The sequence below is a fragment of the Carica papaya genome, chromosome 3, assembly GCF_054855325.1.
Source record: "Carica papaya isolate Zhongbai chromosome 3, ASM5485532v1, whole genome shotgun sequence".
In the NCBI taxonomy this organism is placed as follows: domain Eukaryota; kingdom Viridiplantae; phylum Streptophyta; class Magnoliopsida; order Brassicales; family Caricaceae; genus Carica; species Carica papaya.
Window position 1 is genome coordinate 23,365,791 of NC_142311.1, and position 26,018 is coordinate 23,391,808.

The following is a 26,018-nucleotide window of genomic DNA, read 5'->3' on the forward strand; positions in this document are numbered from 1 at the left end:
TGAAACAAATGGCGGGAGGGGTGAGGGAATGAGTTGGGGTATATGTATTTCAGCGTGAAATAGGAAGGGTGCGATCATACCAACACTAATGCACCGGATCCTATCATAACTCCACAGTTAAGCGTGCTTGGACGAGAGTAGTGCTTAGATGGGTGACCTCCTGGAAAATTCTCGTAATGCACCCGTTGTTTTGCAAACAAGACGCTAAAAATTACGCTCGACTGAAGCCATGATTAGCCGGTTCATTCGCTTGCGCGAATCGTGTCGCTAGGGCATTTTGCTTAATATTTTTTGTGCATTCATGATTAGTCCATCACAAGATAAGAGTGTCATTACAAGTATCTTACAAAATAGAATAACAAAAATAGAGGAGTGGCTGGCAGTCTGTTCATCTAAGCGTTAGTCGAGGCACTAGGGTATTTCACTATAAATTAGAACTAGAAGCAGAGGTGCGGTGTGCATGCACAGTAAAAGAAATAACGGGAGGGGGGAGGGAAGGAGAAGGGGCACATGCATTTGCAGTGCGAAAATGGTAAGAGTGCGATCATACCAGCACTAATGCACTAGATCCCATTAGAACTTCACAGTTAAGCGTACTTGGGCGAGAGTAGTACTAGGATGGTGATCTCCTAGGAATTTCTTGTGTTGTACCTGTCTTTTTGCAGACAGGGCGTTAAATGTTACTCACGGCTGGAGCCACAGTCTGCCGGCATGAGGTGCGGTGCTGGGGCATTTTACTTAATACTTTTTGTACATTTATTTATAGTTCTCAACATGATAAGAGCTTCATTATGAGTATCTTACATATTAGAACAATGAAAAATAAGGTACGGCAAACAGTCCATTCATCTGGGCATGAGTCGAGGTGTTTGGGCATTTTGCTTGATATTAGAACTTGAAGTAGAGGTGCGATGTGTGTGTACAGCGAAACAAATAACAGAAGGGGGAAGGGAAGGAGAAGGGAAATATGTGTTTGTAGTACAGAATGGAAAAATTACAATCATACCAGTACTAATGCACTGGATCCCATCAGAACTTCATAGTTAAGCGTGCTTGGGTGAGAGTACTACTAGGATGTGTGACCTCCTCGGAAGTTCTCGTGTTATACCCTTCTTTTGCATACAGGGACGTTAAACATTACACGCGAACGGAGCCAAGTTCTTCCGGTTCATTCGTAAAAGTGAGTCACGGTGCAGGAGAATTTTACTTACTATTTTTCGTGCAATCATTTATAGTCCATCACGTGATAAGAGTGTTATTATGAATATCTTACATAGTAGAACAATGAAAACAGAGGTACGGCGGGTAGTCCGTTCATCTGGGCGTGAGTTGAGGCACTGAGGCATTTTGCTTGATATTAGAACTAGAAGTAGAGGTGCAGTGTGCATGTATAGTGAAATAAATGTTAGGAGTAAGGAGGGAAGGAGAAGGGATATATATATTTACAGTGCAAAATGGAACGAATGCGATCATACTAGCACTAATGCATTGGACATTAGAACTCCGCAGTTAATCGTGCTCGGGCAAGAGTAGTACTAGGATGTGTTACCTCCTGGGAAGTCCTCGTGTTGCACTCATTTTTTTGCAGATGGGGCATTAAACTTTATACGTGACCGGAGACACGATCCATCAGCTCATTCACCAACGTGAGTCGCGGTGCTAGGGCATTGTGGTTATTATTTTTTGTGCATTTATTTATAATCCATCAGGAGATAATAGTGTCATTATGAGTGTCTTATATAGCAGAATAACGAAAGCAGAGGTGCAGCGAGCAGTCTGTTAATCTAGGCTGAGTCAAGGCACCGGGGCATTTCGCTCTACATTAGAACTAGAAGCATAAATGTGGCATGTGCGCACAACGAAACAAATGATGGGAGGGGGGGAAGGAGAACGGGTATATGTATGTACAGCGCGAAATGGTACGGGTGCGATTGTATAAGCATTGATGAACCAGATCCCATCAGAACTCCACAGTGAAGCGTGCTAGGGCGAGAGTAGTTTAGGATGGGTGACCTTTTGGGAAATCATCCTATTGAACTCTTTTTCTTTCTGATGGGGCATTAAACATTACACACGACGAGAACCATAGTCCGCCGTCGTGAGTTGCGATGCCGAAGTACGAGGGGTGATCCATTCATCTGGGCATGAGTCGTGCCACCGAGGCATTTCGCTTGATATTAGAGCTAGAAGAAGAGGAGTGATGTGCACCAGGGCATTTTGCTTAATATTTTTTGAGCATTCATTTATAGTCCACCACATGATAAGAGTGTCATTACGAGCATCTTAAATAGTAAACCAACCAAAAGAGAGGTATGGTAGGCGGTTCGTTCATCTGGGCATGAGTCGAGGTGCCAGGACATTTTGCTTCATATTAAAACTATAAGCAAAGGTGTGATGTGCACGCACAGCGAAATAAATGATGGGAGGGGGGAGGGAACGAGAAGGGGTACATGTATTTTGCAATGCGAAATGGGATGGGCGCGATCATATTAGCACTAATGCACCGGATCCCATCAGAACTCTGTAGTTAAGCATGCTTGGGTGAAAGTAGTACTAGGATGGGGTGACCTCCTGGGAAATGCTCATGTTGCACCCATCTTTTTACAGATAGGGCGTTAAACGTTACGCGTGATGGGAGCCACGGTCTACCGATTCATTCGCCAGCGTGAGTCGCGACGTTGGGGCATTTTACTTTACCTTTTTTATGCATTCATTTATAGTCCACGTGATAAGAGTGTCATTTCGAGTATCTTATAAAGTAGAACAATGAAAAATGAGATGCAGCGGGCGGTTCTTTAATCTGGGTGTGAATCGAGGTGCCGAGCCATTGCGCTTGATATTAGAACTAGAAACAAAGGTGCAGTTTGCACGCACAATGAAAACAATGACGGGAGAAGGGAGGGAAGGAGAAGGGATATATGTATTTGTTGCATGGAATGGAAGGGGTGCGATCATACTAGCACTAATGCATGGGATTCTATCGAACTTCGCAGTTAAGCATTCTTGGGTGAGAGTAATACTAGGATGGGTGACATCCTGGGAAGTTCTCGTGTTGCACAAGTTTTTTTGTGGATGGGGCATTAAACGTTACGTGCGACCAGAGCTATGATCTGCTAGTTCATTCACAAACGTGAATTGCAGTGCCGAGATATTTTGCTTTATCTTTTTCGTGCATTCATTTAAAGTCCACCACGTGATAAGAATGCCATTACAAGCATCTTATAAAGGTGCAGCGACCGGTTCGTTCATCTGGGCGTGAGTCGAGGCGTCGAGGCATTTCAATTGATATTAGAACTAAAACCAGAGATGCAGTGTGCACACAGAGCGAAACAAATGATGGGAGAGGGGGAGAGAAGTAGAAAGGGTATATGTATATGCAGTATGGAATGGAACAGGTGCCATCATATAAGAACTAATGCTCCGGCTCCAATCAAAATTCCACAGTTAAGCATGCTTGGGTGAGAGTAGTATTAGGATGGGCGACCTCCTGGGAAGTCCTCGTGTTGCACCCTTTTTTATGTAGATTGGGCGTGAGTCGATCCGTCAGGGCATTTTGCTTGATATTAGATTTAGAAGAAGAGGTGCAGGGTGCGCGTACAGCGAAAAAAATGATGGGAAGGGGGAGGGAAGGAGAAGGGGTATATGTTTTTGAAGTGTGAAATGGAACTGGTGTGATCATACCAGCACTAATCTCTGAATCCCATTAGAACTCCGAAGTTAAGCATTTTTGGGCAAGTGTAGCACTAGGATGGGTGACTTCTTAGGAAGTCTTCGTGTTGTACCCTTCTTTTTATAGACAGGACGTTAAACGTTGCGCTCGGCATCAGGTCATTTTGTTTAATATTTTTTATGCATTCAATTAAAGTCGATCACGTGATAAGAGTATTATTACAAGCATCTTAAATAGTAGAACAACAAAAAACGAGGTGTGGTGGGCGATCCGTTCATATGGCCATGAGTCGAAGCAGAGGTGAGGTGCGAGCACAGCGAAATAAATGATGGGAGGGGAGAGGGAAGGAGAATGGCCATATGTATTTGCGGCGCAAACAAGAAAGGGTGCTATCATACCAGCACTAGCTCACCTGATCAAATCATAACTTCGCAGCTAAGCGTACTTGGACAAGAGTAGTACTAGGATGGGTGACCTCCGGGGAAGTCCTCTTGTTGCACCTTTTTATTTTTACAGACGGGGAGTTAAATGTTGCACGGGACCAGAGCGCGGTCCGCCAGTTCATTCACAAACGTGAGTCACGGCGTCGAGGCATTTTGCTTAGTATTATTCGTGCATTCAATTTTAGCCCACCACGTGATAAGATTTTTATCACGAGCATCTTACATAGTAGAACAACAAAAAAAGAGGTGCGGCGAGCCCATCATGTGATAAGAGTGTATTTGCAAGCATATTACATAGTAGAACAACAAAAATTGAGGTACGACGCTATTCGTTCATATGGGCATGAGACGAGGCACCGGGGTATTTCATTTGATATTAGAATTAGATGTAGAGGTGAGGTGCGCGCATAGTGAAACAAATGGCGGGAGGGGAGAGGGAAGGAGAAGGGGTATATGTAGTTGCAGTGCAAACTAGAACGGGTGCGATCATACCAGCACTAGTTCACTTGATCCCATCAGAACTCTGCAGTTAAGTGTGCTTAGGTGAGAGTAGTACTAAGATGGGTGATCTCCTAGGAAGTTCTCATGTCGCATCCTTCTTTTTGCAGACGGGGCGTTAAACATTCAACGGGACGAAGCGATGGTCCGTCGGTTCATTTGCAAACATGAGTCACGGCACTGGGGCATTTTTCTTAATATTTTTTTAGCATTTAATTAAACCCCATCATGTGATAAGAGTGCCACTGCGAACATCTTAAATACTAGAACAACGAAAAATGAGAGGCAACGGGCGATCCGTTCATATAGGCATGAGTTGAGGTGCCGGGGCATTTTGCTTGATTTAAAACTAGAAGAAGAGATGAGGTGCACGCACAGCGTAATAAATCACGGGAGGGGAGAGTGAAAGAGAAGGGGTATATGTATTTGCGGCACAAACAAGAACGGGTGTGATTATACCAGCACTAGTTAACCAGATCCCATCAGAACTCTGCAATTAAACATGCTTGGGCGAGAGTAGTACTAGGAATGATGATCTCCTAGGAAGTCCTCGTGTTGCACCCTTCATTTTACAGATGGAGCGTTAAACGTTACATGAGACTGGAGTGACGGTCCGCCGGTTCATTTGCAAATATAAGTCACGGCACCGAGGCATTTTGCTTAACATTTCTTCAACATTCAATTAAAGCCCATCACGTGATAATTGTATCATTGCGAGCATCTTAAAAAGTAGAATAACAAAAAATGAGGCTCGGCGGGTGATCCGTTCGTTTGAGCATGTGTCGAGGCGTCTGGGCATTTCGGTTGATATTATAACTAAAAGGAGAGGTGAGGTGCGCGCACAGCGAAACAAATGATGGTAGGGGAGAGGGAAGGAGAAGGGGCATATGTATTTGCGGTGCAAATAAGAAAGGGTGCAATCATACCAGCAATAATTCACCGGATTCCATCAGAACTCTGCAGTTATGCGTTCTTGGGCGAGAGTAATACTATGATGGGTGACCTCCTTGGAAGTCCTAGTATTGCACCTTTTTTACAAAAAACGAGGTACAGTGGGTAATCCGTTCATATGGGCATGAGTCGAGGTGCCTGGGCATTTCTCTTGATATTAGAACTAAAAGTAGAGGTGAGGTGCGCGCACAGAGAAACATATGATGAGAGGGGAGAGTAAAGGAGAAGGGGTATATGTATTTGCAGCGCAAATCAGAACAGGTGCGATCATACCAGCACTAGTTCATCGGATCCCATCAGAACTCCGCAGTTAACCGTACTTGGGAGAGAGTAGTATTAGGATGGGTGACCTCTTGGGAAGTCCTCGTGTTGCACAAGTCTTTTTGCAAACGGGGCGTTAAACATTACGTGGGACTAGAACGACGGTTCGCTGGTTCATTCGCAAATGTGAGTTACAACTGTGGAGCATTTTGCTTAATATTTTTTGCATATTCAATAAAATCCATCACGTGATAAGAGTGTCATTGCGAGCACCTTACATAATAGAATAACGAAAAACGAGGTGCGGTGGGCGATCCATTCATATGGGCATGAGTCGAGGCACCCAGGCATTTCACTTGATATTAAAAATAGAAGCAGAGGTGAGGTGTGTGCACAACAAAATAAATGATTAGAGAGGAGAGGGAACGAGAAGGGGTATGTGTATTTGCAGCGCAAACTAGAATGGATGCGATCATACCAGCACCAGTTTGCTGGATCCCATAAGAACTTCGCAGTTAAGCCTTTTTGGGGGAGAGTAGTACTAGGATGGGTGACCTCTTGGGAAGTCCTTGTGTTGCACACTTCTTTTTGAAGATGGCGCAAACATTACGTTGGACTGGAGCGACGGTCCACTGGTTCATTTGCAAACGTGAGTCACGGCACTGGGGCATTTTGCTTAATAATTTTCGTGCATTTAACTAGTGCCCATCATGTGATAAGAGTGTTATTACGAGTATCATACATAGTAGAACAACGAAAATAGAGGTGCAGTAGGCGATCTGTTCATATGGGCATGAATCGAGGCGTCGGGGCATTTCACTTGATATTAGAAGTAGAAGCAGAGGTGAGGTGTGCGCGTACAGCAAAACAAATGACGGGAGGGAGGAGGGAATGAGAAGGGGCACATGCATTTGTAGCGCGGAATGGGACGGGTGCGATCAGACCAGCATTAATGCACCGAATCCCATAAGAACTCTATAATTAAGTGTCCTTTGGTGAGAGTAGTGCTAAGATGGTTGACATCTTAAAAAGTCCTCGTGTTACACCTGTTTTTTTGCACACGAGGCAATAAACTGTTACGCGCGACCGGAACCACAGTCAGTCGATTCATTCGTAAACGTTAATCACGGTGTTAGGCCATTTTCCTTAATATTTTTCTTGCATTGATATATAGTCCACCAAGTGATAAGAGTATCCTTGCAAGCATTTTACATAGTAGAAAAATAAAAAATGAGCTGCGGCGCGATCCGTTCATATAGGCATAAGTCGAGTCGCAGGGCATTTCGCTTGATATTATAACTAGAAGAAGAGGTGAGGTGCGCGCACAGTAAAACAAATGACGGGAGAGGGGAGGGAAGGAGTAGGGGTATATGTCTTTGCGGCGTAAACTAGAATGGGAGGGATCATACCAGCACTAGTTCACTAGATCCCATCAAAACTCCACAGTTAAGCGTGCTTGGGTGAGAGTAGTACTAGGATGGTTGACCTCCTAGGAAGTTCTCATGTTGCACCCTTCTTTTTGTAGACGGGGTGCTAAACGTTACACGGGACCAGAGTGACAGTCCACCAGTTAATTCGAAGACGTGAGTCACAGCGCCAGGGCATTTTGCTTAATATTTTTCGTGCATTCAATTAAAGCCTATCATGTGATAAGAGTGTCATTACGTGTATTTTATATAGTAGAAAAAAAAAACGAGGTATGGCGGGCAATCCATTAATATGGGCATGAGTCAAGGCATCGGGGCATTTCACTTGATAGTAGAACTAGAAGCAGAGGTGAGGTGCGCACACAGCGAAATAAATGATGGGAGGGGAAGGGAAAGAGAGGGGGAATATGTATTTGCAGCGTAAACTAGAACGTGTGCGATCATACCAGCACTATTTCCCCGGATCTCATCAGAGCTTTGCAATTAAGCGTGCTTCACCGAGAGTAGTACTAAGATGGGTGATCTCTTGGGAAGTTCTCATGTTACACCATTCTTTTACAGATGGGGCATTAAACGTTACACGGGACTAGAGCGATAGTTTTCCGGTTCATTCACAAGCGCGAGTCACGGCGCCAGGACATTTTGTTTAATATTTTTCATGCATTCAATTAAAACCTATCACGTGATAAGAATGTCATTTCGAGTATCTTACATAGTAGAACAACAAAAAACGAGGTACAATGGGCTGTCCATTCATATGGGCATGAGTCATGGCTCCGGTATTTCGCTTGATATTAGACCTAGAAGCACAGGTGAGGTGTGCGCACAGCGAAACAAATGATGGGAGAGAGAGGGAAGGAGAAGGGGTATATGTCTTTGCAGCGCAAACTAGAACGGGTGCGATCACACCAGCTCTAGTTCATCGGATCCCATCAGAACATTGTAGTTAAGCGTGCTTGGGCAAGAGTAGTACTAAGATGGGTGACCTCCCTGGAAGTCCTCGTGTTGCACCCTTCTTTTTGAACACAGGCCGTTAAACGTTACGCGGGACCGGAGCAACGGTCCGTTGGTTCATTCGCAAACGAGAGTCACGGCGTTGGGGCATTTTGTTTAATATTTTTTGTGCATTCAATTAAAGCCCATAACGTGATAAGAGTATCATTGCGAGTATCATACATAGTAGAACAACGAAAAACAAGGTGTTGTGGGCGATCCGTTCATATATGCATGAGTCAAGGCGCTGGAGCATTTTGCTTGATATTAGAACTAGAAGTAGAGGTGAGTTGCGAGCACAACGAAACAAATGATGGGAGGGGAAAGGGAAGGAAAAGGGGTATATGTATTTGCTGCGCAAATTAAAACAGGTGCGATCATACTAGCACTAGTTCACTAGATCCCATTAGAACTCTGTAGTAAGCATGCTTGGGCGAGAGTAATATTCGGATAGGTGACCTGCTGGGAAGTTCTCGTGTTGCACCCTTCTTTTTGCAGATGGGGCGTTAAATGTTATGCAGAATCGAAGTGACGGATTGCCGGTTCATTCACGGCGTCGGGGCATTTTGCTTAAATTTTTGTGTGTATTCTATTAAAACCCATCACGTAATAAGAATGTTATTACGAATATCTTACATAATAGAACAATGAAAACAGAGGTTGGGCAGACGATTCGTTCATACGAGCATGAGTCGAGGCACCGATGTATTTCGTTTGATATTAAAACTAGAAACAAACGTGCAGTGTGCGTGCACAGCAAAACAAATGACAAGAGGGGGGGAGGGAAGGAGAAGGGTGTATATATTTAAAGCACAAATTAGAATATATTTGATCATACCAGCACTAATTCACTGGATCTCATCAAAAATCTATAGTTAAGCATTCTTGGGTAGGAGCAGTACTAGGATGGATGACCTCTTGGAAAGTTCTCGTGTTGCACCCTTCTTTTCGCAGACAGGGAGTTAAATGTTATGCGGGACCGGAGCGACAGTTCGCCAGTTCGTTTGCGAACGTGAGTCACGGTGTTGAGGCATTTTGCTTAATATTATTTGTGCATTCAATTATAACCCACCACATGATAAGAGTGTTATTACGAGTATCTCACATAGTTAAACAGTGAAAACAGAGGTGCGGCAGGCAATCCGTTCATCTGGGTGTGAGTCAAGGCGCCGGAGCATTTTGCTTGATATTAAAACTAAAAACAGAGGTGAGGTGTGCGTGTACGTAATACAAATGATCGGAGGGGGGAGGGAAGCCGAAGTGGCACATGCATTTGTAGCGGGGAATGGGACGGGTGCGATATGTCCAACACTAATGCACTAAATCCCATAAGAACTCTACAATTAAGTGTCCTTGGAATCCCATTGAATCCTCGTGTTGTACCCATCTTTTTTTGGATAGAGCGTTAAACATTACGTGCAATCGGAGACGCGGTCCACGGTTCATTCGCCAACTTAAGTCTTGGTGCCATGGCATTTTGCTTCATATTTTTCGTGCATTCATTTATAGTCCACCACGTGATAAGAGTGTTGTTACGAGTGCTTAGATATCAGAATAAAAAAAAATGAGGTACGGCGGACAATCCATTTATCTAAGCACGAGTCGAGCCGCCGGAGCATTTCCCTTGATATTAGAATTAGAAGCAAAGGTGGGGGGTGTGCGCACAGTGAAAAAAATGACGGGAGGGGAGAGGGAAAGAGAAGGAGTATATCTATTTGCAGCGCGAAATAAAACGAGTTTGATCATACCAGCACTAATTCACAAGATCTCATCAGAACTCCGCAGCTAAGCATTTTTGGGTGAGAGTAGTATTAGAATGGGTGACCTCCTGGGAAGTCCTCGTGTTGCACCCTTCTTTTTGCAGACGGGGGATTAAACGTTACGCAGGACCGAAGTGACAATCCGCTAGTTCATTTGCAACTGTGAGTCACGGCGCCGTGGCATTTTGCTTAATATTTTTCATGCATTCTATTAAAGCCCATCACATGATAAGAATGTTATCACAAGTATCTTACATAATAGAACAACCAACATAAAAGTGCGGTGGGCGATCCGCTTATATGGGCATGAGTCGAGGCACCGGGGCATTTTGCTTGATATTAGAACTAGAAGCAGAGTTGAGGTGTGTGCGCACGCGAAATAAATGACGGGAGGGGGGAGGGAAGGAGAAGAGCACATGCACTTGTAGCGCAAATCGAACGGGTACAATAATACCAGCACTAATGCACCGAATCCCATAAGAATTTTGCAGTTAAGTTTCCTTGGGTGAGAGTAGTACTAAGATGGTCGACCTCTTGAAAAGTTCTCGTGTTGCACCTATTTTTGTACAAATAAGGAAATAAACGTTACGCGTGACAAGAACCACAGTCTGTCGGTTCATTCGCAAACGTGAGTCACGACATCAGAGCATTTTGCTTAATATTTTTTGTGCATTCAATTAAAGCCCATCACGTAATAAGAATGTTATTACGAGTATCTTACATAGTAGAACAACGAAAATAGAAGTGCGACGGGCGATCCATTCATATGGGCATGAGTCGAGGCGCTAGGGCATTTCACTTGATATTAGAACTAGAAACAGAGGTGAGGGGTGTGCGTAAAATGAAACAAATGACGGGAGAGGGGAGTGAACAAGAAGGGGCACATGCATTTGTAGCGCGAAATGGGACGGTTACGATCAGACCAGCACTAATGCACCGAATCCTATAAGAACTCTGTGGTTAAGTGTCTTTTAGTGAGAGTAGTACTAGGATTGTTGACCTCTTGGAAAGTCCTCGTGTTACACCTATTTTTTTGCACACGAGGCAATAAAAGTTACCCGTGATTAAAATCACAGTTTGTTAGTTCATTCGCAAATGTGAGTCACGGCATTTGGGCATTTTACTTAATATTTTTTATGCATTCATTTCATCTAGGCATGAGTCGAGCCACTAGGGCATTTTGCTTGATAGTAGAATTAGAAGTAGAGGTACTGGGTGCACGCATAGTGAAAAAGATGATGGGGGGAGGGGGGAGGGGGGAGAAGGAGAAGGGGTATATATATTTGCCGCGCGAAATGGAACGGGTGTGATCATACCACCACTAATTTACTGGATCCAATCAGAACTCCGCAGTTAAGCTTTTTTGGGTGAGAGTAGTACTAAGATGGTTGACCTCTTGAAAAGTCCTCGTGTTGCACCCTTCTTTTTCCACACGAGACAATAAACGCTACGCACGACCGGAACCACAGTTCGTCAGTTCATTTGTAAACGTGAGTAACAGTGTCAGGGCATTTTGCTTAACATTTTTCGTGCATTAATTTATTGTCCACCACGTTATAAGATTTTTATTACGAGCATCTTACTTAATAGAACAACGAAAAATGAGGTACGGTGGGCAGACCCCATCTGGGCATGAGTCGAGCCACTGGGGCATTTCGCTTGATATTAGAATTAAAAGAAGAGGTGCAAGGTGTGCGCACAGCGAAAAAAATGATAGCAAGGGGGAGGGAAGGAGAAGGGGTATATGTATTTGCAGCGCAAAATGGAACAGGTGCGATCATACCAGCACTAATTCACTAAATCCCATCAGAACTCCACAGTTAAGCATTTTTGGGCGAGAGTAGCACTCGGATGGGTGACTTCTTGGGAAGTCCTCGTGTTGCACCATTCTTTTTACATACAGGGTGTTAAACGTTGCGCTCGACATCGGGATATTTTGCTTAATATTTTTTGTGCATTTAATTAAAATCCATCATGTGATAAGAATATTATTACGAGTATCTTACTTAGTAGAACAACAAAAACAGAGGTGCGGCGGACGATCCATTCATATGGGCATGATTTGACGCGCCGGGGCATTTCGTTTTATATTAGAACGACAAGCAGAGGTGAAGTATCCGCGCACAGCGAAATAATTGATAGGAGGGAGAAGGAAGGAGAAGGGATATATGTATTTGTGGCGCGAACTGAAATGGGTGCGATAATACCAGCACTAATTCACCGAATCCCATCAGAACTTCGGAGTTAAGCGTGCTTGGGCGAGAGTAGTACTAAGTTGGGTGACTTGCTGTAAAATTCTCGTGTTGCACCCGTCGTTTTACAAATGGGACGTTAAATGTTACGCGGGACTGGAGCGACGGTCCGCTGGTTCATTCCCAAACGTGAGTCACGGTACTAGGGCATTTTGCTTAATATTTTTTGTGCTTTCAATTAAAGTCCATCACATGATAAGAGTGTTATTACGAGAATCTTACATTGTAGAACAACAAAAATAGAGGTGCGGTAGGCGATCTGTTCATATGGGCATGAGTCGAGACGCCGGAGCATTTCACTTTATATTAGAACTAGAAGCAGAGGTGAGGTGTGCGCGCACAGTGAAACAAATGACAGGAGGGGGGAGGGAAGGAGAAGAGGTATTTGTATTTCTGGCGCAAACTAGAACAAGTGCGATAATACCAGCACTAATTCACTGGATCCCATCAAAATTCTGCAGTTAAGTGTTCTTGGGCGAGAGTAGTTCTAAGATGGGTGATTTCCTTGGAAGTTCTCATGTTGCACCCATCTTTTTACAGACGGGGTGTTAAACGTTACGCGGGATTGGATCGACAGTCTATTGATTCGTTCGCAAACGTGAGTCATGGCGCTAGGGCATTTTGCTTAATATTTTTTGTGCATTCATTTAAAGCCCATCACGTGATAAAAGTGTTATAACGAGTATCTTACATATTAAAAAAATGAAAACAAAGGTGCGGCAGGTGATCCATTAATATGGACATGAGTCGAGGCACTGGGGCATTTTGCTTGTTATTGGAACTAGAAGCAGAGGTGAGGTGTGCACGTACAATGAAACAAACATGCAACTGGAACTATGTTGGTTTATTCATAAATGTGAGTCAAGGTGCTGGAGAATTTTACTTGATATTAGAATAAGAACCAGATGTGCAGTGTGCACGCACAAGGAAACAAATGACGAGAGGGGGTAGGGAAATGAGAAGGAGTGTATGTATTTACAGCGCGGAATGAAACGGTTGCGAGCATAGTAGTACTAATGCACCGGATCCCATCAGAACTCCTCATTTAATTGTACTTGGGCTAGAGTAGTACTAGGATGGGTGACCTTCTGGGAAGTTCTCGTGTTGCACCCATTTTTTTGCAGATGGGGCGTTTGATGTTACGCGCGACTGGAATTATGGTCCCCTGGCTTATTCACAATTGTAAGTCAAGGTGCCGGGGCATTTTACGTGATATTAGAATGAGAAGCAGAGGTGCAGTGTGCTCGCACAAGGAAACAAATGACGAGAAGAGGGAGGGAAGGAGAAGGAGTGTATGTATTTGCAGAGCGGAATGAAACGGGTGCGATCATACCAGCACTATTGTACCGGATACGATTAAAACTCCGCAGTTAAGTGTGCTTGGGCGAGAGTAGTACTAGGATTGGTGACCTCCTAGGAATTGTTCATGTTGCACCTATTTTTTTGCATATGGGTCGTTCGACGTTACATACGACTGGAACTATGCTTTGCTGGTTTATTCGCAAATGTGAGTCAAGGCGCCGGGGCATTTTACTTGATATTATAACGAGAAACATAGGTACAGTGTGCACGCACAAGGAAACAAATGATGGGAGGGGGGAGAGAAGGAGAAGGAGTGTATGTATTTGCAGCGCAGAAAGAAACGGTTGCGATCATACCAGCACTAATGCACCGGATCCCATCAGAACTCCACAGTTAAGTGTACTTGAGCTGGAGTAGTACAAGGATGGGTGACCTCCTGGGAGGTCCTCTTGTTGTACCCATCTTTTTGCAGAAGGGGCGACATTATGCGTGACTAGAAATATGGTCCGCTGGTTTATTCACAAATATGAGTAAAGCTTTCGAGGCATTTTACTTGATATTAAAATGAGAAGGAGAGGTGCAGTGTGCACGCACAAGGAAACAAATGATGGGAGAGGGGAAGGGAGAAGGATTGTATATATTTACAGTGCAAAATGAAACTTTTGCGATCATACCAGTACTAATGCACCAAATCCCATCAGAACTCCGCAGTTAAGTGTGCTTGGGGGAGAGTAGTACTAAGATCGGTGACTCCTGGGAAGTCCTCTTGTTCCACCCATTTTTTTACAGATGGGGCGTTAAACGTTACGCGCGACTTGAACTATTGTCCACCGGTTTATTCACAAATGTGAGTGAAGGCGTCGGGGTATTTTACTTGATATTAGAACGAGACGCAAAGGTGCGTGTGCACGCACAAAGAAACAAATGACGGGAGGGGGAGGGAAGGAAAAAGAGTGTATGTATTTGCAGCGCATAATGAAACCAGTGCAATCATATTAGCACTAATGCATCAAACCCACCAAAACTCCGCTGTTAAGTGTGTTTGGGAGAGAGTAGTACTAGGATGGGTGACCTCCTGGGAAGTCCTCTTGTTGTACCTACTTTTTTTCTGATGGGGCATTCGACGTTACGCGCGATTGGAACTATAGTCCACTTGTTTATTCGCAAATGTAAGTAAAGGCAGCGAAGAATTTTACTTGATATTAGAATGAGAAACAGAGGTGCAGTGTGCACGTACAAGGAAATAAATGATGGGAGGGGGGAAAGAAAGAGAAGGAGTGTATGTATTTGCAGCGAAGAATGAAACGGTTGTGATCATACCAACACTAATGCATCGGATCCCATCAGAACTCCATAGTTAAGTGTACTTGAGCCGGAGTAGTACAAGGATGGGTGACCTCCTGGTAGGTCCTCTTATTGCACCCATCTTTTTGCAAAAGGGGCAACGTTATGCGCGACTGAAAATATGGTCCGCTGGTTTATTCACAAATATGAGTAAAACTACTGGAGTATTTTACTTGATATTAGAACGAGAAGGAGAGGTACAGTGTGGACGCACAAGGAAACAAATAACGGGAGAGGGGAGGGGAGAAGGACTGTATGTATTTGTAGCGTAAAATGAAACTGTTGCAGTCATACCAGTACTAATGCATCAAATCCCATCAGAACTTCGCAGTTAAGTGTGTTTGGGCGAGAGTAGTACTAGGATGGGTGACTATTGGGAAGTCCTCTTGTTCCACCCATTTTTTTGCAGATGGGACGTTCGACGTTATGCGCGACTTGAACTATTGTCTGCTGGTTTATTCACAAATGTGAGTCAAGGCGCCGAGGCATTTTACTTGATATTAGAATGAGAAGCAGAGTTGCGTGTGCACGCATAGAGAAACAAATGACGGGAGGGGGAGGGAAGGAGAAGGAGTGTATGTATTTGTAGCGCATAATAAAACCAGTGCAATCATACTAGCACTAATGCACCGGATCCCATCAGGACTCCGTAGTTAATTGTGCTTGGGTGAGACTAGTATTAGAATGGGTGACCTCCTCGAAAGTTTTCGTGTTGCACACATTTTTTTGCAGATAGGGCATTCGACGTTACGCGTGACTAGAACTATGATCTGCTTGTCTTCGCAAATGTGAGTCAAGGCACCGGGGTATTTTATTTGATATTAGAACTAGAAGCAGAGGTGGAGTGTGCGCGCACAACGAAACAAATGATGGGAGGGGAGAGGGAAAGAGAAGGGGTATATATATATGCAGTGTAGAATGGGACAGGTTAGATCATACCAGCATTAATGCACCGGATCCCATCAGAATTATGCAGTTAAGCGTTTTTGGGTGAAAGTAGTACTAGGGTGGGTGACCTCCTTGGAAATCCTCGTGTTGCACCCTTATTTTTGTGGATGGGGCGTTAAATGTTACGCGCAACCAGAGCCATGGTCCTCTGGTTCATTCGCAAATGTGAGTCGCAACACTGGGCCATTTTTTATAGTATTTTTCATGCATTTATTTATAGCCCACCACATGATAAGAGTGTCATTACGAGCATCTTACATAGTAAAAAAATAAATAAATGTGTGTCGGGTGGTTTGTTCAACTGGGCGTGAGTCGAGGTATAGGGATATTTTGCTTGATATTAGAACTAGAAGGAGAGGTACGGTGTACGTGCACAGCGAAACAAATAATGGGAGGGGGGAGGGAAGGAAAAGGGGTATATATGTATTTACAGCGCAGAATGGGACATGTGGGATCATACCTGCACAAATGCACCGTATCCCATCAGAACTCCGCAGTTAAGTGTACTTTGGCGAGAATAGTACTAGGTTGGTTGACCTCCTGGGAAGTCCTCATGTTGCACCCTTCTTTTTGCAGACGGGGTGTTAAATATTAGTGGTACCAGAGCCACAGTCTGCCACTTCACAAACGTGAGTCGTAGCATCAGAGTGTCATTATGAGTATCTTACATAGTAGAACAACAAAAACAGAGGTACTACGGGTGGTCCGTTCATCTGGGCGTGAGTCGAGGCACCGAGGCATTTCATTTAATATTAGAAGTATAATCAGAGGTGCGGTGTGCGAACACAGCGAAACAAATGACGGGAGGGGGCAGGGAAGGACAAGGGCTATATGTATCTCCAGCGCAGAATTAGATGGGTGTGATCACACAAGCACTAATGCACTGTATCCCACCAGAACTCTGTTGTTATTCGTACTTGTGCGAGAGTAGTACTAGGATGGGCGACATCCTGGGAAGTCTTCGTGTTGCACCTATCTTTTTGCATACGGGGTATTAAATGTTATGCGCAACTAGAGACATGGTTTGCTGGTTCAGTTGCTGACATGAGTCATGGAGTAAGGAAATTTTTCTTAATATTTTTCATGCATTCATTTATAGTCCATCATGAGATAAGAGTCATTACGATTATCTTACATAGTAGAATAATGAAAACAGAGGTGCAGGGGGTGGTCCGTTCATCTAGGCATGAGTCGAGATGCTGGGGCATTTTGCTTTATATTAGAACTAGAAGCAGAGGTACGGTGTGCGCGCACAACGAAATAAATGAAGAGAGGGCAGGAAAGGAGAAGGGGTATATGTATTTGCAGCACGGAATGGAAGAGGTGCAATCATACCAGCACTAACACACCGGATTCTATCAGAACTCTGCAGTTATGCGTGCTTGAGCGAGTGTAGTACTAGAATTGGTGACCTCCTGGGAGGTTCTTGTGTTGCACCCATCTTTTTGCAGAAGGGATGTTAAACATTACGTGCAACCGGATCCATTGTCCACCAGTTAATTCTCTGGTGCGAGTCGTGGCACTGGGGCATTTTGCTTAATATTTTTTGTGCATTCATTTATAATCCATCATGTGATAAATGTGTCATTATAAGTATATTACATACTAGAACAACGAAAACAGAGGTGCTGCAGGCAGTTCGTTTATTTGAGCATGAGTTGAGACTTTGGGGCATTTCGTTTGATATTAGAACTAAAAACAGAAGTGCGGTGTGTGTGCACAGCAAAACAAATGATGGGAGGGGGGAGGGAAGGAGAAGGAGTATATGTATTTGCAGTGCGAAATAGGATGTGTGCGATCATACCAGCACTAATGCATCGGATCCCACCAGAACTCCACAGCTAAGCGTGCTTCGGGGAGAGTATTATTAGGATTGATTCCCTCCTGGGTAGTCCTCCTGTTGTACCCGTCTTTTTGTGAATGGAGTGTTAAACATTACACACGACCGGAGACACAGTCTACTGGTTCAACCGTCTTAGTACTACTCTCATCCAAAGACATTTAACTGCAGAGTTCTTATGGGATTCGGTGCATTAGTGCTGGTCTGATTGCACTTGTCCCATTCCGCACTACAAATGCATGTGCCCTTCTCCTTCCCTCCCCCCTTCCATCATTTGTTTCACTATACACTCACACATCACCTTTACTTCTACTTTTAATATTAAGCAAAATGCCCCGGCGCCTCAACTCAAGCCCATATTAACGAATTGCCCGCTGTAACTCTATTTTTGTTTTTCTACTATCTAAGATACTCATAATGACACTCTTATAACGTGGTGGACTATAATTTAATGCACAAAAAATATTAAGCAAAATACCCCAGTGTCGTGACTCACATTCGCAAATGAACTGGCAGACCGTCGCTCTAGTCCCACGTAACATTTAATACCCCGTTTGCAAACAGAAGGGTGCAACACGAAGACTTCCCAAGAGATCACCAATTCTAGTACTACTCTCGCCCAAGCACGCTTAACTATGGAGTTCCGATGGGATCTAGTAAATTAGTGCTGGTATTATCCCACCAGTTCTATTTCGCGCTGCAAATACATATACCCCTTCTGCTTCCCACCCACATCCCGTCATTTGTTTTCTTGTGCGCGCACACTGCACCTCTGCTTCTAATTTTAATATTAAATAAAATAGAATGGGTGCCATCATACCAGCACTAATGCACTAGATCCTATAAGAACTCTGCAATTAATCATGCTTGGGCGAGAGTATTACTAGGATGGGTGATCCTAGGAATTCCTCGTGTTGCACTCACCATTTTGTGGATGGGACGTTAGATGTTACGCGTGAGCACAGACGCAGTCCGTTAATTCATTCGCAAACATGAGTCACAACAAAACAAATGATGGGAGGGGCGAGGGAAGGAGAAGGGTACGTGCATTTGCAGCGCGATATGGGAGAGGTGCGATCATACCAGTACTAATGCACCATATCCCATGAGAACTCCGTAGTTAAGCGTGTTTGGGTGAGGGTAGTACTAGGATGGGTGACCACCTTAGAAGTCCTCATGTTGCTCCCGTCTTTTAGTGGACAGGGGGTTACTTGTTACGCACGACAAAACCACCGTCTGTCAGTTCATTTACCGATAGAGTTGCGACGCTGGGGCATTTTGCAGCACGGAATGGTACGAGTGCGATCATACTGACACTAATGCACTGGATCCCATCATAACTACACAGTTAAGCGTGCTTGGGTGATAGTAGTACTAGGATGGGTGACATCCTGGGAAGTTCTCGTGTTGCACCTATCTTTTTGGGGATGGGGTGTTAAACGTTACGAGCGACTGGAGACACAGCCCATCGGTTCATTCACTGGTGTGAGTCATAGCACCAGGTCATTTTGCATAATATTTTTTATGCATTCATGTATAGTACATCACGTGATAAAAGTGTCATTATGAGTATCTTACATAGTGTAATAAAGAAAATAGAAGTATGGCGGGCAGTCTGTTCATCTTGGTGTGAGTCGAGGCACCGGAGCATTTCGCTTGATGTAGAACTAGAAACAGAGGTGCAGTGTGCGCGCACAACAAAACAAATGATGGGAAGGGGGAGTGAAGGAGAAGGGGTATATGTATATTCAACACAAAATAGGACAAGCATGACCATACTAGCACTAATGCACAGGATCCCATCAAAACTCCGCAGTTAAGCATGCTTGAGCAAGAGTAGTACAAGGATGGGTGACCTACTGAGAGGTCCTCGTGTTGCACCCTTCTTTTTGCAGATAGAGCATTAAACATTACGTGCAATCAGAGCCACGGTCCACCAGTTTATTCGCAAAAGTGAGTCGCGGTGTCGGGGCATTTTGGTTTATCTTTTTCGTGCATTTATTTATAGTTGACCATGTGATAAGTGTGCCATAATGAGAATCTTACATAGTAGAACAACGAAAAAAGAGGTACGAAATACGATCTGTTCATTTGGGCATGAGCTGAGGCACTAGGGCATTTCGCTTAATATTAGAACTAGAAGCAGAGATGCGGTTTGCGCGAACATCGAAACAAATGACATAAGGGGGGAGGGAATAAGTAGGGGTACATGCATTTGAGCATGAAATGCGAAGGGTGCAATTATACCAACACAAATGCACCAGATCCAATCAGAACTCCACAATTAAGCATGCTTGGGCAGGAGTAGTGCATAGATGCGTGACCCCCTGTAAAGTGCTCGTGTTACATCCGTATTTTTACGGACGGAGCATTAAACATTATACGCAACAAGAGCCATAGTCTGTCAGTTCATTCACCAGTGTGAGTCGCTGTGCCAAGACGTTTATCCTGATACTTTTCATGCATTCATTTATAGTCCACGTGATAAGAGTATCATTACGAGCATCTTACATAGTATAAAAATGAAAAAATAGATACAACGGGCCGTCTGTTCATCTGGGCGTGAGTCGAGGCGTTGGGACATTTTGCTTGATATCAAAACTAGAAGCAGAGGTGCAGTGTGCGCACACAGTGAAACAAATGATGAGAGGGGGGTAGGGAAGGAGAAGGGATATATGTATTTACTACGAAAAATAGTATGGGTGTGATCATACCCGCACTAATATCTGTATCCCATCAGAACACCACAGTTAAGTGTGCTTGGGCAAGAGAGGTACTAAGATGGGTTTCCTCCTGGGAAGTCTTCATTTTTCACCTATCTTTTTGCAGATGGGGCATTAAACGTTATGCGTGAACAGAGCCATGTTTTGTCGGTTCATTCGTCGATGTGAGTCGCGACATCAGGGCATTTTGCTTAACATTTTTCATGCATTCATTTATAGTCCATCACGGGATAAGAGTGTTATTACAAGTATCTTACATAGTAGAACAACAAAAAAAGAGGTGTGGCGGGTGGTCTGTTCATCTCAGCGTTAGTCGAGGCATCGGGGTATTCGTTTGTTATTAGAACTAGAAGCAGAAATGTGGTGTGCGTGCACAGTGAATAAAATGACGGGATGGGGAAGGGAAAGGAGAAAAGGTATATCAGCACTAATGTAATGGATCCCATCAAAACTCTACAGCTAAGCGTGCTTGGCGAGAGTAGTACTAAGATTTGCGACCACTTGGAAAGTCCTCGTGTTGCACCCATCTTTTTACGGATAGGGCGTTAAACATTATGCGCAACTAGAGGCACTATCTGTCGATTCATTCGCCAGTGTGAGTCATGGTGGGTGGTCCATTTATCTGGGCATGAGTCGAGGCACTAGAACATTTTGCTTAATATTAGAACAAGAAGTAAAGGTGTTGTGTACATGTACAATCAAATAAATGATGGGAGAGGGGAGGGAAGGAGAAGGGATATATGTATTTGCAGTGTAGAATGGTATGGGTGCGATCATACCAGCACTAATCACCGTATCCCATTAAAACTCTGTAGTTAGTGTGCTTGGACGAGAGTAGTACTAGGATGGGTGTCTTCCTAGGAAGTCCTCGTGTTGCACCTGTCTTTGTGGATGGGGCGTCAAACATTAGGTGTGACCGGAGCCAAATTTTTCTAATTCATTCGCCAGCGTGACTCACGGCACTGAGTCACTTTATATTTTTCGTGCATTTATTTATAGTCCACCATGTGATAAGAGTGTTATTATGAGTATTTTAAATAGTAGAACAATGAAAATAAAGGTGCAGCGGGCGGTCTATTTTACTTAGCATGAGTCGAGGTGCTGGAGCATTTCGCTTGATATTAGAACTTGAAGCAGAGGTGCAGTGTGCGTGCACAATGAAACAAATGATGGAGGGGGCAGAAAAGGAGAAGGGTTATATGTATTTGTAGCACATAATGGGATGGCTTTGATCATACAAACACTAATGCACCAGATCCCATCACAACACGCTTTCGGTTCATTCACCAGCGTGAGTTGCGGCGCTGGGCATTTTACGTAATATTTTGCATGCATTCATTTATAGTCCATCACGAGATAAGAGTGTCATTACTAGTACTTTATATAGTAGAACATTAAAAACAGTGGTGCAGCGGGCAGTTCGTTCATCTGGGTTCATCAAGATGCCGGGGCATTTTGCTCTATATTAGAACTAGAAGAATTGGTGAGGTGTGCATACACAGTGAAACAAATGATGGGAAGGGGAAGGGAAGGAGAAGGGGCACATGCATTTGCAGCACAAAATGGAATTATTGTGATCATACCAACACTAATGCACAAGATCCCATCAGAACTTTGTAGTTAAGTGTGCTTGGGCGAGAGTAGTACTAGGATGGGTGACCTCCTCAGAAGTCCTCATGTTATACCTGTCTTTTTGAGGATGGGGTGTTAAACATTACGCATAATAGGAGCCATGGTCCGCCAGTTCATTCCCCAGCGTGAGTTGCAGCGCCAGGGCATTTTGCTTTATCTTTTTCATTCATTCATTTATAGTCCACCACGTGATAAGAGTGTCGTTATGAGTGTCTTACATAGTGGAACAACAAAAATAGAGCTGCGGCAGGAGGTCCGATCATCTAGGCGTGGGTTGATGCACCAGGAAATTTCATTCTATATTAAAACTAGAAGTAGAGGTGTGATGTGCACGCACAGCAAGACAAATGACAGGAGGGGAGAGAGAAGGAGAAGGGTTAGATGTATTTACAGCGCGATATGGGACGGGTGCGATCATACCAGTACTAATGCATTGGATCCTATCAGAAGTCTGCAGTTAATTGTGCTAGGTAGAGAGTAGTACTAGGATGGGTGATCTTGGGAATTCTTCATGTTACACTGGTCTGTTTGCGAACGGGGCATTAAACGTTATGCGCAACTGGAGATACGATCTGCTAATTCATTTGCCAACGTGAGTCGCAGTGCTGAGGAATTTTTCTTAATATATTTCGTGCATTTATTTATAGTCCATCATTAGCTAAGAGTGTGATTACCAGTATCTTATATAGTAGAACAATGAAGAAAGAGGTGCGGCAGACAATCTGTTCATCATGGCATGAGTTGAGGCATCGTGGCATTTTACTTAATATTAGAATAAAAAGCAGAGGTGTGGTGTGCACGCATATTGAAACAAATGATGGGAGGGTGGAGGGAATGAGTAGGGGTACATGCATTTGGCGCGAAATGGGGAGGGCGGTCATACCAACACTAATGCACTAAATCCCATAAGAACTCCACAATTAAGCGTGCTTGGGCGAGATTTGTACTTAGATGGGTGACCTCCTGACAAGTCCTCATGTGGCACCCGTCTTTTTACGGATAGGGCGTTAAACGTTATGCTCGACTGGAGCCATGATCCACTAGTTCATTCGCAAACGTGAGTTGTGACACTAGGGTATTTTGCTTTATCTTTTTTGTGCATTCATTTATAAAAGTGTCATTACAAGCATCTTACATAGTAGAACAATGAAAAAAGAAGTGTGACGGGTGATCTGTTCATTTAGGCGAGATTTGTACTTAGATGGGTGACCTCCTAGCAAGTCCTCATATTGCACCTGTCTTTTTACAGATAGGGTGTTAAACGTTATGCTCGACCAGAGCCACGATCCACCAATTCATTCGCAAATGTGAGTCGTGACACTGGGGCATTTTGCTTTATCTTTTTCGTGCATTTATTTATAAGAGTGTCATTACAAGCATCTTACATAGTAGAACTATGAAATAAAAGGTGTGACGGGCAATCCATTCATCTGGGCATGAGTTGAGGCATCGGGGCATTTCACTTAATATTAGAACTAGAAGAAGAAGTGAGGTGTGCACGCACAGTGAAACAAATGGCGGGAGGGGTGAGGGAATGAGTTGGGGTATATGTATTTCAGCGTGAAATAGGAAGGGTGCGATCATACCAACACTAATGCACCGGATCCTATCATAACTCCACAGTTAAGCGTGCTTGGACGAGAGTAGTGCTTAGATGGGTGACCTCCTGGAAAATTCTCGTAATGCACCCGTTGTTTTGCAAACAAGACGCTAAAAATTACGCTCGACTGAAGCCATGATTAGCCGGTTCATTCGCTTGCGCGAATCGTGTCGCTAGGGCATTTTGCTTAATATTTTTTGTGCATTCATGATTAGTCCATCACAAGATAAGAGTGTCATTACAAGTATCTTACAAAATAGAATAACAAAAATAGAGGAGTGGCTGGCAGTCTGTTCATCTAAGCGTTAGTCGAGGCACTAGGGTATTTCACTATAAATTAGAACTAGAAGCAGAGGTGCGGTGTGCATGCACAGTAAAAGAAATAACGGGAGGGGGGAGGGAAGGAGAAGGGGCACATGCATTTGCAGTGCGAAAATGGTAAGAGTGCGATCATACCAGCACTAATGCACTAGATCCCATTAGAACTTCACAGTTAAGCGTACTTGGGCGAGAGTAGTACTAGGATGGTGATCTCCTAGGAATTTCTTGTGTTGTACCTGTCTTTTTGCAGACAGGGCGTTAAATGTTACTCACGGCTGGAGCCACAGTCTGCCGGCATGAGGTGCGGTGCTGGGGCATTTTACTTAATACTTTTTGTACATTTATTTATAGTTCTCAACATGATAAGAGCTTCATTATGAGTATCTTACATATTAGAACAATGAAAAATAAGGTACGGCAAACAGTCCATTCATCTGGGCATGAGTCGAGGTGTTTGGGCATTTTGCTTGATATTAGAACTTGAAGTAGAGGTGCGATGTGTGTGTACAGCGAAACAAATAACAGAAGGGGGAAGGGAAGGAGAAGGGAAATATGTGTTTGTAGTACAGAATGGAAAAATTACAATCATACCAGTACTAATGCACTGGATCCCATCAGAACTTCATAGTTAAGCGTGCTTGGGTGAGAGTACTACTAGGATGTGTGACCTCCTCGGAAGTTCTCGTGTTATACCCTTCTTTTGCATACAGGGACGTTAAACATTACACGCGAACGGAGCCAAGTTCTTCCGGTTCATTCGTAAAAGTGAGTCACGGTGCAGGAGAATTTTACTTACTATTTTTCGTGCAATCATTTATAGTCCATCACGTGATAAGAGTGTTATTATGAATATCTTACATAGTAGAACAATGAAAACAGAGGTACGGCGGGTAGTCCGTTCATCTGGGCGTGAGTTGAGGCACTGAGGCATTTTGCTTGATATTAGAACTAGAAGTAGAGGTGCAGTGTGCATGTATAGTGAAATAAATGTTAGGAGTAAGGAGGGAAGGAGAAGGGATATATATATTTACAGTGCAAAATGGAACGAATGCGATCATACTAGCACTAATGCATTGGACATTAGAACTCCGCAGTTAATCGTGCTCGGGCAAGAGTAGTACTAGGATGTGTTACCTCCTGGGAAGTCCTCGTGTTGCACTCATTTTTTTGCAGATGGGGCATTAAACTTTATACGTGACCGGAGACACGATCCATCAGCTCATTCACCAACGTGAGTCGCGGTGCTAGGGCATTGTGGTTATTATTTTTTGTGCATTTATTTATAATCCATCAGGAGATAATAGTGTCATTATGAGTGTCTTATATAGCAGAATAACGAAAGCAGAGGTGCAGCGAGCAGTCTGTTAATCTAGGCTGAGTCAAGGCACCGGGGCATTTCGCTCTACATTAGAACTAGAAGCATAAATGTGGCATGTGCGCACAACGAAACAAATGATGGGAGGGGGGGAAGGAGAACGGGTATATGTATGTACAGCGCGAAATGGTACGGGTGCGATTGTATAAGCATTGATGAACCAGATCCCATCAGAACTCCACAGTGAAGCGTGCTAGGGCGAGAGTAGTTTAGGATGGGTGACCTTTTGGGAAATCATCCTATTGAACTCTTTTTCTTTCTGATGGGGCATTAAACATTACACACGACGAGAACCATAGTCCGCCGTCGTGAGTTGCGATGCCGAAGTACGAGGGGTGATCCATTCATCTGGGCATGAGTCGTGCCACCGAGGCATTTCGCTTGATATTAGAGCTAGAAGAAGAGGAGTGATGTGCACCAGGGCATTTTGCTTAATATTTTTTGAGCATTCATTTATAGTCCACCACATGATAAGAGTGTCATTACGAGCATCTTAAATAGTAAACCAACCAAAAGAGAGGTATGGTAGGCGGTTCGTTCATCTGGGCATGAGTCGAGGTGCCAGGACATTTTGCTTCATATTAAAACTATAAGCAAAGGTGTGATGTGCACGCACAGCGAAATAAATGATGGGAGGGGGGAGGGAACGAGAAGGGGTACATGTATTTTGCAATGCGA

At 43.9% G+C, this 26,018-nt stretch overlaps 19 pseudogenes; 18 read left to right on the top strand and 1 right to left on the bottom strand.

Annotated features, from left to right (window-relative positions):
* Nucleotides 1-66: 66 nt before the first annotated feature.
* Nucleotides 67-185, top strand: LOC148266955 (5S ribosomal RNA; annotated as a pseudogene).
* Nucleotides 186-536: 351 nt separating this feature from the next.
* Nucleotides 537-654, top strand: LOC148266956 (5S ribosomal RNA; annotated as a pseudogene).
* A 1,822-nt stretch (nt 655-2,476) lies between these two features.
* LOC148266957 (5S ribosomal RNA) lies at nt 2,477-2,596 on the top strand (annotated as a pseudogene).
* A 1,995-nt stretch (nt 2,597-4,591) lies between these two features.
* On the top strand, nt 4,592-4,710 carry LOC148266958 (5S ribosomal RNA; annotated as a pseudogene).
* A 346-nt stretch (nt 4,711-5,056) lies between these two features.
* Nucleotides 5,057-5,175, top strand: LOC148266959 (5S ribosomal RNA; annotated as a pseudogene).
* A 348-nt stretch (nt 5,176-5,523) lies between these two features.
* Nucleotides 5,524-5,642, top strand: LOC148266960 (5S ribosomal RNA; annotated as a pseudogene).
* Nucleotides 5,643-5,821: 179 nt separating this feature from the next.
* On the top strand, nt 5,822-5,940 carry LOC148266961 (5S ribosomal RNA; annotated as a pseudogene).
* A 1,278-nt stretch (nt 5,941-7,218) lies between these two features.
* Nucleotides 7,219-7,337, top strand: LOC148266962 (5S ribosomal RNA; annotated as a pseudogene).
* Nucleotides 7,338-8,145: 808 nt separating this feature from the next.
* On the top strand, nt 8,146-8,264 carry LOC148266963 (5S ribosomal RNA; annotated as a pseudogene).
* Nucleotides 8,265-11,772: 3,508 nt separating this feature from the next.
* LOC148266964 (5S ribosomal RNA) lies at nt 11,773-11,891 on the top strand (annotated as a pseudogene).
* A 305-nt stretch (nt 11,892-12,196) lies between these two features.
* On the top strand, nt 12,197-12,315 carry LOC148266965 (5S ribosomal RNA; annotated as a pseudogene).
* A 934-nt stretch (nt 12,316-13,249) lies between these two features.
* On the top strand, nt 13,250-13,368 carry LOC148266966 (5S ribosomal RNA; annotated as a pseudogene).
* A 531-nt stretch (nt 13,369-13,899) lies between these two features.
* On the top strand, nt 13,900-14,018 carry LOC148266967 (5S ribosomal RNA; annotated as a pseudogene).
* A 1,485-nt stretch (nt 14,019-15,503) lies between these two features.
* Nucleotides 15,504-15,622, top strand: LOC148266968 (5S ribosomal RNA; annotated as a pseudogene).
* A 1,548-nt stretch (nt 15,623-17,170) lies between these two features.
* LOC148266969 (5S ribosomal RNA) lies at nt 17,171-17,289 on the top strand (annotated as a pseudogene).
* Nucleotides 17,290-18,254: 965 nt separating this feature from the next.
* Nucleotides 18,255-18,373, bottom strand: LOC148266970 (5S ribosomal RNA; annotated as a pseudogene).
* Nucleotides 18,374-18,758: 385 nt separating this feature from the next.
* LOC148266971 (5S ribosomal RNA) lies at nt 18,759-18,877 on the top strand (annotated as a pseudogene).
* A 4,739-nt stretch (nt 18,878-23,616) lies between these two features.
* LOC148266972 (5S ribosomal RNA) lies at nt 23,617-23,735 on the top strand (annotated as a pseudogene).
* A 351-nt stretch (nt 23,736-24,086) lies between these two features.
* On the top strand, nt 24,087-24,204 carry LOC148266973 (5S ribosomal RNA; annotated as a pseudogene).
* Nucleotides 24,205-26,018: the final 1,814 nt, after the last annotated feature.